This window comes from Mus musculus, chromosome 7, assembly GCF_000001635.26.
Source record: "Mus musculus strain C57BL/6J chromosome 7, GRCm38.p6 C57BL/6J".
Taxonomy (NCBI): Eukaryota; Metazoa; Chordata; class Mammalia; order Rodentia; family Muridae; genus Mus; species Mus musculus.
Window position 1 is genome coordinate 124622098 of NC_000073.6, and position 14277 is coordinate 124636374.

At 42.6% G+C, this 14277-nt stretch overlaps 1 long non-coding RNA gene across 1 annotated transcript in view; it reads right to left on the minus strand.

Moving 5' to 3' along the window:
* Positions 1-3572: 3572 nt before the first annotated feature.
* 3100003L05Rik (RIKEN cDNA 3100003L05 gene) overlaps positions 3573-14277 on the minus strand; it is an 83266-nt gene continuing 72561 nt past the window's right edge. The window contains exons 2-4 of the long non-coding RNA NR_045907.1: positions 6216-6312; positions 4851-5106; positions 3573-3711 (exon numbers count right to left, since the gene is read on the minus strand). This is a non-coding gene — a long non-coding RNA (RIKEN cDNA 3100003L05 gene). The remainder of the gene's footprint in view (positions 3712-4850; positions 5107-6215; positions 6313-14277) is intronic.

Here is a 14277-nt window from a genome sequence, read left to right on the forward strand (position 1 = left end):
AAAATCCAATTAATAAATACAGTATTCTGGAAATGTTAACAGCTCAAGAGTTATTCAGTCTGGTTTTCCACTCCCCATCTTAGGTAAACTGACCACGTGTTGCTCTGTCTAGCACACGTTTCCTTTTTCTCAAAACTCCAACAGTCGTTTCCCTACTGCCCTTCACACTTCTGGGAACAGTTCCCTTGATGACAGTCATCATCTGCTTGTGGTACACAACGCAAAACCATATCACAGTGACTCTCCTCCGCTGGGCATGGAAGTTGGTGCCCAAACTGCAGTACTCTAAGAGGTGATGGTGATGGCAGAAGATCTTTGAAGACTTGATTATCCAGCTTTCCTCAACTGTGATCTAGTGAAGGAAACACCTGACAGGGCAAGCCCAGACTAAGCAAAGGAGCACATACCAGTCCTTCCAGAAAGAGGGTCAAGTCCATGATGCCACAGAACACGTGGAATGAAAGCATGACTGCAGCCATCTTCAGAGACATAACTGTATCGTTATACTCACTTTTCCAGTCCTCAGCTCTGTTTATAAACAACCCCTCCCCCTTGGGATCCACTGAATCTTATCTTCATTTTTATAGATGAGCAAACAGAGACACAGATAAAAATAATCAACACGGGTTGAGCATCTCTCGTTCAACACTCTGAAATCCAAATGATCCCTAATGCAAAACATTTGAACTCTGGCATGGTGCCAGGAATAGAAAACTTAGTCCTGATTTCCAGATGGGTTTCAGCTAAAATGCAGGTGTAATAAAGGAAAAAAAAGTCTAATACTGCATTTCCTTCAGGCTATGTGTATATAGCATCTATGAAACAAACGAACAAAAATATGTTCTAACTGGGAAAATATGTTTTCACTAGATATCAAATGCTAAAACTGCAAATACTTAAAAAACTGAAAAGAAGATCAAAGTCAGTACTTCTAGTCCCAAGAACCTAGGATAAGGCACGCTTAACCTGTGTCCTGAAGGTTACAATCAGATACATCACACAACTGAAACTCAACCTCAGGCCAGTTGGTTTCTGAATCTCCTTGCTCAATGTCTGTTCAGACAAAACAGCGTATCACTTCTAAGTGGCCGGACCTCTCTCTGCATGAGTAACCCATCTTACAGAGAACACATCTCTTGCCATACATTCATTCATTCATTTGTTCCCTGAGTATTTACTGAAAGACTGCTAACTACAGGACACTGTTTTGAATGTTGGAAATGTCATGGTGAACAATTCAAAAAAAAAATTCCAGTGTTCAAACCGCCTATAATATAGACTGTAAAAACAGCAATTATGAATTTGAAATAATTACTATTATAGTTTCCTTATGTATTCAAAGAAGCAGTAAACTGCACCAATGGGGGCAGTTTCAAAGATTTAGTGATTCAGGATTTGGCACAGGGTCCAAGAAATTTAAATATTTAACATTTAACATCATATTTCCAAGATTGATCAAATGCCATGCCCTTTCTGCTCAGCAGCTCTTGCCTCTCCGAACCTCCAGGTATCACCAATCACAGATAGAGCAGGGGCTGTCTGGCTTGAGTGTCCTTGATGACTGACAGAAAGAAATGTACCCATTCTGTGGGTCACTGGCTCTTCACACCAAAGGCGAGGTTCCATTTGCATCCCTGTTTTCTTGTGAATGAAGGTTCTAATTCTTCCCGATTTTCCTCAGTTCCCATTCCCTGTGATTGTGCTACAAGGGACATTTAAATAAATTCAGAAATCTACAAAAGGTTCCTTGATGGGGGTGACACTTTCAAAGCACAGGAAACTTCACAACTTTGATGGCCATCTTTGAAAAACAGCCCCACCTATTGCTTTCTGTGGTGCCTATTTTTGTACCTGTGGCCAACCAGGAAAGGGCCTCATAGCCTGATCCAGTGATCAGAGGCCTGTCTGAACAGACTTGCAGTAGGACAATAAGTGATTCATTCAAACTCTTGGAACTTGGTTTTATCTTCTGTAAGATAGTGGACAGGAAATCTCAAAGATCATTGGGTTTGTCTTTAAGCATGTGGTGGCAGCCACTAATTAGTGGGGGGCAGCGGGGGAGGTCAGCATAGAAGAAGGCTGGTAGAGAGAGAAAGGCTTTCCTCTTTACTGGGAACTGCAGAAATGGTGGCTCATCAGACCTCAGTTGAACAAACCTACACATTCTAAATGTCCCACAGGATGGCTGTGGCTCATGCCCTCCTCCTGGGAGATGTTCTGTGACCTTTTGGAGTATCTCCTGCAGTAGTCATGTCTTTGCATATGTGGAATGTTTTACCATGTCAGACAGTTCATGCCAACAATGTATCCAACAGTGAATCATCTTTGTGTATGCTTGGTCCTTGGACCACCCTAGAGTAGTGCCACACTATGTTTGGCATGATATCTGGAGACTACGTCACTGAGGCCTGCCATGTTGGTATCCCAGGCCTATGAGTGAATTTCATAAAGTCCCTCAGTGCTGAGGCTTGGTTGAATTTCCTTGGTTGGGTGCATTTCTCATGAATCGGTACCTGGAGAACGCTTTCTATGTGACTCCACCAAAATGCACCATATAAATCTTCAGGGAGTGGCTTCCTACCCTCTGACCCAGGCTAACTGGAATGCTTATGCCTTCACCTTTCCCTAAGTGATGACTGTGAGCAGAGGGGGCTTTCTTAGTAGTACGAGGGCAATCTTGGGGTTTCCTGGCCGACAGGAGGAGCTTTCTTTGTGATGTCTGACATAGCCCGAGCTTCAAGGGTACTGCGATGAAGCTTCTGTGCTCAGAAGCTAGATTTCAGGAAGCAGATGCAAAATAACCAGCCATAGTTTGAGTGGCAGCTGCTGAGAAACCAATGCTATTGGTACCAGCGATGGCACCGAGAAGACACACCACCCACATCCAGGCACTCATGGCACTCAGGCCTTTACTTTTTATTTTTTAACAGAAAGAAACACTAGATATGAGAGAGGGCAGAGAGACATATGCATAATACCAGAATCAACCCAGCATAGCCGCTTTCCAGCACCACTTGCTGAATTATAGATGGGCTCCTTCTGAGCACTGACAGGAATGCTCGGAGGGAAGCAAGTCCCCCTCACAGGCCGGAGCAGCAAAATAGGCCGAGCCTCAAATCTGATTTGAGACTTCTGATTTCCTTTATATTAAAAATATGTGAAGAATAAAGCTTATCTGTGTGCACGGATATGGGATGGTTTCCAATATAGGCTGTGGGGAGATTATAAACAAGATGAAGAAAAAGAAACAGAGGGTGGCATTGTGTAAAGCAAAGCAAACGAACACCTATATACACATGATGCAATCACTTTTTATATGAGATATTCACATAATGCTTTGTGTTCCCTCTCTTTCGTTATGAATATATGCTTGCATCATATGTATCTTTCTCTGCCCTTGTTTCTCTGTGTGTGTGTCTCTCTCTCTCTTTGTCTCTCTCTTCCTCTCTCTCTCCCTCACAGACACACAAACACACAGACACACACACAGACACACACACCTTGTATCAAAAGAAATGTTTGCTGTGAACATGTATTGCAAGGTAAGTCCTTCAAGAACACACAGACTCTTAAAACCAATAGAATATCTTTATTTGATGACACAATGGCCAGCAGGAACTTGTCAGTCAGGAACTTGCCCAAACTGTGTACCCCAAGTCTCATTGTTCTTTGCTTCTTATGTACAAAAACCACATCCTGATTGACACATATCTGTTAGAAAGAACAGTCATTAAGAATTGAAATTTCAGAAGCCAACAAACAAGGTTAGTGCCTTTAGGGACTTTCCAGGATCCTGGAACTATTTAATAGATCTTTGATGGATTGGATCTTTATTTTGGCCTGTGTTGGGGCCTACCTGCTGGGTTTTAGGGTCACAATGGTGCCTCTAACATGGAGTCGGTTGTGCTAACGTCTTGGGGTCTGTTAAGATAACTGATACACGAGAAGCTTCTGGGAGGGGAGCTGAGAAGCATGGGTAGCTTTAGATGTGGGGCGACACTGTTACAAAGCATCCTAGGCTAAGAAGCTTAAAACAGGCAGGCACATCTTAAAGTGAATTGGCACAGCCATACCATACTGGGTCCTAAGGAGAGTCCTCTCCTGGCTTTGCTCAACTCCCAGAAACCAGTTCACATTCTTCTCTGGAGGGTCCCAATTTTCTTCTCTGGAGCACCTGCATTTTTCCAACTGGGGCTGAAGGCTGCATCCCTTTACCTTGTCCCATTCCTAATTCTGTCCCTGAGATCCTCATCCCTCCTATAGGGACCCTGTGACTACCTGGACTCTACATCTCCGTGTGCAAGTCAGTGGCAGCAGGATAATCCTGTTGTCCCTGTCACACTGCACTGCCACAGGCTTCAGGCTTGACGATGTAGACCTCCTCGAGACAATTACTCTGTCTTAGAAAATCGCTGTCCCTGGGCACGCCTGTCATCTCAAAATGTTTTACTATGTATAAAATGGTAAGATCTAAAACTGTACTTATATTTGACGGGGCAGCTCCTACAGCTAGTTAATTTTTGAACTGGTTCTTTACAGTTTTGGGAATCAAACCCAGGTCCTTGTGAATGCTCTGCTTCCGACCTACATCTCTAGAGCTCAACAGCTATTCATGTGTGTGTTTGTGTGTGTGCTGCTTTCCTTTGTTCTCAGAAGCAGTTGTATTTCTTATTTATTGTGATTCTGTATTTTTAAGAGGGATGCACAAGCACTGAGTATAGAATGAAGCTGGGGCACATTTCTGTAATGTTTTCTATCTTGGGGAAGACTTCTTTCTGTTCTCTTAGGTCAGTCAATTGTCATGGTAGATACCAGTTACAAGCTACACAGGGCCTCAGACTGGTACTTACTTGTCTGCCTCTGACCCAGGGGAAGCAAGCAATTACAGAGGCTCAGTTCCTTCATTGCTTCAATTTCCAAGCTGTGGGTCCTTCACGATGCAGCTGGATTCTGGGAAGGGCAGCAGGCAGTAGAAGAGATATGCCTAGTGTCTCTTGCCAGGAACATATTGTATATCTTCCAGGATGGCATCATTTTCCGACTGTATATTTATGCCAGAGCTAGTGCTCCAAGAAAATACCATGATCAACCAAAGCATTATTTTTCCTAGAAACAACAGGGGCATGAGGCTGTCAGTCAAGCTGATAGAGGGACCTCCCCTGGCTCTTTTCTGAGCAGCTCATGGCCATGAGGGAGGAAAGCATCAATGATGCACATGTTTCTAGTTCACCCCCTTCCCTTGGGGCTTAGCTGATTCATCCTAGTGTCTCCCATCAGGCCCTGGGCTGAGGCTCCTTTTGGGAGAGAAGGGTTTCTAAGATATTAAAGGGATGCTATTATGGCAATTACCCTTGAGCTGGCACCAAGCATGGAGACTTTCAGGAGATGTTTTTTTTTTTTTTTCTTTTATCTGGCTGTACGTTTGGGATGCTTAAACATCCCAAATATATCAAACACCCATTCAACCCATAAGCAACTCAGGTCAGTGAATCTCAGACAAGAGAAATCACAGGAGAGAGGTGAAGGAGCAAATAAAACAGATACCCAAGACACACAGTTTCCAAAGAACAGGCCTGCCCTGGACGAAGAAGCACTGGAAGATGCCATCCTCTGTGGATACAGCCAGTTGCTTTAGGACAGTCACATATACATGTATTCGTTTTTGCACAAAATTTCTCTAACATATCTCAGGCGGGTTTTAAACTCCATATCTTTGTGCCTTGGCCTCCCTACTGCTTACATACAGACACTTGCCACCACACCCAGCTACCTTCTGTCATTTGTATTTACAGTCTACAGACTTGGGGCTGCATACTAGAAAAGACCTTTCAGAATAGAATGAGTTTGCCCTGCCCCACCCTTCACTTTCTCAGTAGTCAGACATCCTTCTTGCAGAGTCCAGGGAAATGTGGTATAGCCTGTAACATATGGACCTCAGTCTATATAGAAGAAAGATGCACAAGCAGGCACCTGTAATCACAGCACTCAGGGAGCAGGAAAATAATGAGTTCAGGGGAACCGGGGTTGGATAAGGCAAACCCTGGCTCACCCCCATGTACACAGAGCAATAGAAAGCTGCTCGTTTATAGAATTGATTTTCATGGGAATTTTTTCCTTCCACGGCCATGCAGCAAGTATTTAACTAGAACCACAACCACAGAGGCAGCAAAAGCAAGTCTTAAATTGTCTTGTAGCTCAGTAGACCAACGACTCACCGGAGAAGCCTGGGAGGAAACTAGATACCTGTGACTGTGTCGAGATTCTCGGGAACCTGAGGAGTTTTTCTCCTCAATGAAACAATGTCTCACTCTCCTGTTGGAAGAAAAAGGGGAAAAACTGAATCCAGACATTCAAAATAATTTTCAAGAGACATAATTATATCCTTCTTTTTAATGGTACATAAAGGGGGTTCCCCCATCTAACACACCCACAAGACCTTGGCATAAAAGAAATAAATTTAGTATTGTCCACATGCTTCTTTGGCATTTAAAAGCCCTTCTTGGGGAAAAGAATTTATTAAATATTGAAATCAGTTCAATGTCTCTTGTTGAAACCTGTGCTTTAATAGGCTTGTTAAATTTAGATTATGTTAAATAAAAGAGAGAATAAGATGAGTGTTTCTCCCACTCAGAGATCCTGAATGCCACAGGATAACTGGATATTGCTAAAGAACTTTACCAGTCTAGATTCACCCCTGTGTGGGAGGAAGAGAAGAATACTTCAAGACAACATCGGAAAACTCTGTTCTGTAAATGTGCGCTGCAGGTCACAGCCTGTCTCCTCCCCAGAAAGAGCAACAAAGCCTTTCTCCTCTTTCCGTTTGTCTTAGTTAGGGTTTTACTGCTGTGAACAGACACCATGACCAAGGCAACTCTTATAAGGATAACATTTAACTGGGGCTGGCTTACAGGTTCAGAGGTCCAGTCCATTATCATCAAGGCAGGAACATGGCAACATCCAGTCAGGCATGGCGCTGAAGGAGCTAAGAGTTCTACATCTTTATCTGACTGCTGCTAGCAGAAGACTGACTTTCAGGCAGCTAGGACTAGGATCTTAAAGCCCACATTCACAGTGACACACCTACTCCAACAAGGCCACACCTACACCAACAGGGTTACACCCTCTAACAGTGCCACTCCCTGGGCCGAGCATAGACAAACCATCATACCTTTCATAGTCCATCTCATTTCTGACTTGTATTATAAATATACATATATTAATTAATATATCATGTATAACATATATAGTATACTATATAGACTATATAGTATATATAACACATATATACTACATATTATGTATAAACTATATATTATGTATATATAACAGACATATAGGATATATAGTATATGTATGCAATAAATTAATAATATGAAATAAACTACTAATAGCATGGTTCCAAGCACTGTACCCAGTTAACTCTGAATACTTGCAGTGCTCTATGAGGAGCTATTACAACTATTATCATCACTGTCATTGTTTTAATCATTGTTGTAATCATTATTGTTATTATTGCTGCCTATAGATGAGAAAAGTGAGACACAGAGAAGCTAAGCAAAGTATCCAAGGCCACACAGCAAGGATTCAAACTCAGGAATCCGGATGTATTTTGTATCTGTCTAGCTGCCAGAACACATAGTATCTTCTATAAAACTAGGTACTTTCCATAAAAAGCTAAAGTATGCTCTTATCCCCAGCCCAATTCCTAAGCCTCTCCTTCTCATGCCCTAAGTTAACCATTACAGCCATCTTGGGAAATAATTTTCACACATATGAAAATAAATAGAATCACCATGTTTCTGAGCCTGGTGCCATCATTCTCAATCATTCCTGTAGCTACATTTTCATTGAAAAGCAGCCCCTTGTGGCTATATAACACCCCATTCAGCTTTATGTAGGGTTTCCCATATTGATAGACAGGTTGCTTTTGATATTTCACTAAATTAAATAGCACTGAAGCATATGGGCAGGTCTGTCTCAAGGGCAGGCCGCAAAGGCAGGAGCCCTTTAGCCTTTAACAGGTAGCTCCAGCTTACATTCTTTGCAGTGGTACATGGATATGAGGGTTTCTTCAGTCTCTTCATCACTTCCATTCTATAGGGTGAGTTTCAATGACTTCTTGTTTCCGGCCCCTTTGTTGATTGATTGCTTGATTGGTTCATTCATTCATTCATTCATTCATTCATATAGGGTCTCAGTATACAGCCCAAACTGGCCTCAAACTCAAAGCAATCCCTGTCTCAGCCTCCCAGTCTGTAGAGTGCTAGGATTTCAGTCACAGTCTACTGCTACTGAATTCTCACCTTTAACTTTCCGGCTTTTTGTTCTCCACCCACAGAATGCAGTTGGATGCAGAGTGCAGGAAGAGTTTGCTTCTGGGCAGAGGAAAGCAGGCCCTCAAAGGTAAGGGTAGGCGATGGGTGAAGGGCCCACAGTCCTGACCTGCATTTGAAGCTGGCTGACTTATCTAAAGCTGGTAGTTTCTCTAGGGGTGAAGCACACCTGTGTGGATGTTTGACTTGTATAGGGAGGGTCTATGGACTACCAGAAAGCCTCTGGCTGAGTAGTGCTGTGTCATGGCTCACAGTTGTCTGCTAATGAGTTCCAGGCAGGGCAGACTGTCTGGTCTCCACCTAATTTCTTTTATCAAGGTCCAGCTCAGTGACCTCCTACTCCATTCTGACTCACTGCCCTGTACCACCACACTTGGCTCCCATCACTTTAATAACCAAACATAAAAAAAAAAAAAAAAAACAAAACAACCAACCAACCAATCAAACAAACAAACAGAGGCTGCCAATCTTCTGGGTAAAACCTGAGAATGCTTTTCTCTGCTCTGCTGTTCAGCTTGGCCCTTGACCACTCCATCTACTTTTGCTGCATGTTTCTCCCATTCAGAGTGATTCAAGGCTAAATTTAGTGGTTTCCTTGATTCTTAGACAAATATAGTAAAAACAGAATGTTAATGGGCATTTTACTTTGAGATGTGGCAAAGTTATTAGGATTTCTAAGATTCTCCAACCCTCAAATGCTATGTGCCTATTTATAGGAAAATTCAAAGGCCTGTGACTGGAGAGGGTGGTCTCCAATCACAGTACCCAGCTCTTAATTCCACAAATAGTTGGTGAGGAGGTGCCAAGTTTTGGTATGGCAATAAGTGCAAGAGACACGGACATGTCTCCACACACATGCTGTTCTGTTCCCCAAAGAACTTCAGATCGGTGACTGCCTGCTTCATTGAATCAAGTGTCTACTTTTTAATATTTTTTTTCCTGTGGCTCATATCTTTCCTAAGATCTCTACCCCAATTTGTTGGCTGGCCTTTGCAAAGCTGCCCACTCCTGCCTGTCCAGGCTGGTTACTGCTTCAAACATCCACCCCTGCCGTGAGATCTCTACAGGGTGTGCATGAATATTTTGGAAACACAATCAATATCTGCATTTACTACAACTGGCCTGGTTCTGTGAAAATACTTCAGAACAGAGGGTGCTAGACCTTGCAAATACACATCTGCTATTCTCCCCGAGGGATTTCATGGGTCACCCCCATGTCTGCATTTCTTAAGGGCACAGCCTGACTGATTTTGTTGAGGACTGTCTAGGGACAGAAATTGCATATTCCTCCAGTGTGTAGGGCAAATTTACTCACACATTGAGAAACAGAAATTATGTGTCATAATTTAAGGATTTATCATGTATTTGTTTTTTTTTTCCTTGACATAGAGCTTCTATAACACTTAGGATTCCCTGAGTGACAAGAACATTATTTAGTCTACCAAGCCTGAGACTGTGGTAACAATGGTTATTATGGTGGGCACATGTAGATTCAGGATGGAGGCTGGTTGCCAGAGCAACCAACCATGTAGAAAGAGGGCTGGATATTTCTGCCTTGTTTCTGTTCTATGGGGAGGGTGGAGAGTGAGTTGGTCATCAATATGATGTTATTCTTAGTAGGCAAGTTGTGGAATCAGCATGGGTATCATCAGCAGGTAAAAGGATGAAGAGGATGTGGTGTGATTTAACTGTAAAGAAAGAAACTGTGGGCCAATGGCCACTTATCAGTGAGTATATACCATGTATGTTCTTTTGTGATTGGGTTACCTCAGAAGCTCGGAATACCCAAGATACAATTCACAGACCTAATGAAGTTCAAGAAGAAGGAAGACCAAGGTATGGATACATAGGTCTTTCTTAGAAGGTGAAACAAAATACCCATGGGAAGAGATACAGTGACAAAGTATAGAGCAGAGACTGAAGGAAAGACCATCTAGAGACTGCCCCTACCAAGGGATCCATCCCATCTACAGTCACCAAACCCAGACACTATTGTGGATGCCAACAACTGCTTACTGACAGGAGCCTGATATAGCTGTCTCCTGAGAGGATCTGCCAATGCCTGGCAAATACGGAGGTGGATGCTCTCAGCCAACCATTGGACTGAACACAGGGTCACTAATGAAGGAGCTAGAGAAAGTACCCAAGGAGCTGAAGGAAATTGCAGCCCCATAGGAGGAACAACAATATAAACTAACCAATACCCCCAGAGCTCCCAGGGACTACACTACCAATCAAAGAATACACATGGAGGTACCCAGGCTCCAGCTGCATATATAACAGAGGATGGCCTTGTTGGACATCAATGGAAGGAGAGGCCCTTGGTCCTGTGAAGGCTCGATTCCCCAGTGTAGTAGGATGCCAGGGCAGGGAAGCAGGAGTGGGTGGGTTGGTGAGCAGTAAGAGGGGGGATGGGATGGTGGTTTTCGGGGGGAAACCAAGAAAGGGGATAACATTTGAAATATAAATAAAGAAAATATCTAATAAAAAAAGAACGAAACTATGTCATTTGCAGGCACATGGATGTAACTTAAGATAATTATGTTGAATGCAATGAGCTAGACTTGAAAAGACAATATCACATATTTTCTCTATATGTAAAAATCTACACTGAAAAAGGTAATATGCAATAAAAGGGGACCATTTCAGGGGAAAAGAGCAAGGGGTAGACATGAAAGAATAGTGGGTAAATATGATCAAAGTCTATGATATACTTATATGAATATCATAATGAAGCCTGTCACTTTGCATAAATAATGTGTACTTAAGATTTTTAAAAATCATTAGCAAACAGTGATTTCTCCAATCATTCCAGTATAGTGAACCATCCATGAAAACATTTAAACAAAGTGATTCAGGGCCTTTGAGGTTGGTGTTGAGGGATGTGCAAACTCTTCTACCCCATACATATCCTGCGTTTTGTATCCTTTCCATTGACTGTTTAAAACTAAACTTTATGTGACAAATTGCACTGTCTTCTTTATGACTTGGCAGCAGTGAACAAAGCAGTTTCTAGAACAAATTATCTGAACTAATGAAGGTGAGCATGGTTGGTCAGAAGTACTGGGACTGCAGACTCTCTTGGACATGGAGTTCAGCTTGTAAGCAAAATCCTCCTGACTTTGTGATGGCTTCTCATGATGCCAGAATTCAATTTAATTGGTGGTTTCTCCTTTGAGGTCAGAGAACTAGAGACATGGAGAATTGATCAGTGTCAGATACCCCAGGAGAGCCTGAGGGATAGTTTTCCTCTGATCCAGGAAGTGGACAAGGTGCCTCTTGTGATGATAAGCCCAGGGTCCCTCTCCTGCAGTGCCTCATCTGCCTGTGGAGGTGTCACTCTGGCCTTCCTTCATCAGCCTGTGGAGTCATGACCGAAGACCCAGGAAAGGTGCTGATGCTCTGAACTGCTATTTGGTGAGCAACATCTTTGCCTTCATTTCAGGTCCAGGATTTGTATCTTCCAGCAGCATCCAGTGAGCTATAGAATCACAGCTGGATCCAGGGCAGAGGATCCCTCAGCCTTGGCTTTGTAAGAACTGGGAGCTCGTAGTCCTGTGGGTAGTGATGTTTGTGCATGGGATGGACTTTAACAGCACCTTCAGCAGTCCTGATCCTGTATGAGAGAGGCCAGCAGCACACAGCTCTGGGTATTGCTGATGCCTTCAGGAGCAGAACAACCCCTGGCTGAGAAGATGGCTCTAGTGAAGATAAGCATTTTTGTTCTTATTAATAACTAATGAGGTGTCATATGCTGGTTTTATTATGCTAAAATTATCATGAATCTTTTAAAAAATGTCCCATACTCACAGTGCTAACTGATTACATAGCAGCCGGCTGCTCATGTGAGATAAAGAGGTGCATCTTGGGGAGCACACTCTGGGGGAGCACACTGAACTTCTCAGATGCTGTCAAGATAGGCTAGGGAAATGTCTCTTCTCACTATAGAAGACAATAGCCTGGCAAGGCACATTTGGATCAGCCATCTAGTCCTTAATAGCAGGATGGGAAACACTCCAACGAGGTATATTCTTTGCTCACTTCTGGTTTTCACGGTTTCAATTTTAGATTTAGATCAAGTTCCATGTCCTCATGGGAATTGTCTGTGTCATCTGAAAAATGCTAACAGCATCAGTAAAGCCACATTTAATTTTAAGGAAAAGAACATTTAAATCTACAAACTCAGTTCGAGTAAAACCTAAACTGGTTCACATAATAGAAAACAGAGTGGTGCCCCTTCAGGCATAGCTGGATCCAGGAGCTGTGTGGTGTGACAAAATTTAATTTTACCTCTGTCTTTTAGTTTTCATATTGCATGGAGCCTGGTAGTGTCAGGCTCAATGACAGAGGCTCTCCCTCAGAGTGGAGTATGCTCAGCAGTCCCTGCTTACATGCTATCATCTTCAGATAATAGAAATCTGCCTGTGTCCCAGCAGCAGTCACCCTTTGGTGTTTTGTTTTGTTTTGTTTTGTTTTGTTTTACCTCTTTTGTTTTCCAGTCTATTTGAGTGACAAGGCTATGAGCATGGCCACCTTTAAAGCATCTTTGATGCATTTATTGGCTTGATTCTACTTTATGTGCTAATTCCTGAATCTGGCTCAGAAAGTCAGAAGGGAGAAAGTTCCTCAAACTGCTGCTACTGAAAAAAAAAGTATAATTATTTCTAGAGAGACAAACAACCAACGTGAGTTGTACAGACAGACCTTCCTATAACAGATTTATAGAAAAGTCACTAGACTTAAATGTGTTAATCAGATGTGTTGGATTACTATAACAAAATGCTTGAGGCAATTGACTTATAAAGAAAAAAATTTTGCTTGGGCTCACTATTGTGGAGGTCCCAGTCCAGGGCATCCCATGTGGATCCCTGACAATGGCAGGAATGTCGTACTGGAAGGATTCCACAGAGCACATTGCTTTTATAATGAATCAGAAAGCAAAGTGAGACTAGAAGGGGCATGCCTTCTCCTTGATGGTAATGATTCAATCACCTAGCAGCATCCTGCCAGACCCTATCTCTAAAGGTTTCATTTCTTTCTAGTGATGCTTTTAGGGGCGTTCCGTGGAACATTCAAGCTTCTTGGAAGCATTCATCAGCAAACAAGCTTCCTATTGTAAATAAAGGAAACAGAGCCCAGGAATCTTGAGATCACCAGCAGTTCTCATCAAAACCAGACATGATCAAAGCCTTACTTTGACATGGCATCCAAGTTTCCACGGTGTAACTAGAGATACGCCCATAATCCTGGACCAAATCAAAAGTCCTGGGATCAATTTGTTCCGTAATCAATGTGAGTGTGTTTACTTTGAAATTTTACTTGCTTAAAAAATAACCTGAGGTGCCTGTAAAAACATATTGATTCCCTAGTTACTATCTCCTTGATTAAAATTTACAATGCCTCCGATTTGGCCAAGGAAACTGCTATCCTTATTACTGAGCAAGTTTGTAGAAGTTGCTGATGCCACTAATTCAAAGCCCTCGCTGAATTTTAACATCTACTGGAAGCAGGGGGGATTTGGAATGTTCCACTCTTTCCAGATGGTTCTAACGAACAGCCAGGTTTGAGAATCAATGCATTAAATAGCACCTGGGACCTTGCTATCAATAGAGAAGCCAATGTCTGATTCTGCCTTAACAAGCTTGTGTGTCTAGTCTATCCGCATCCTGTGTGAGTCTAACACACCAAAGTTTGAAAAGCACTGCTAAACAGTGGCAAGAACACTATCTGAACACATTCTAGAAATATGGCACACTAGGTCCAACTCTTGACTATTTAATCCGGATCTGCACTGTATCAACATTTCCAATAATTTGTGCACACCAAAGTTTGAGAACCTCATTCAGAAACTCATTTGAAAACCAACAGAGTCAACTAACCTGGTCCCTTGGAAGCTCTCAGAGATGGAACCACTAGCCAAGGGTCATGCATGGGCTCAAGCGAG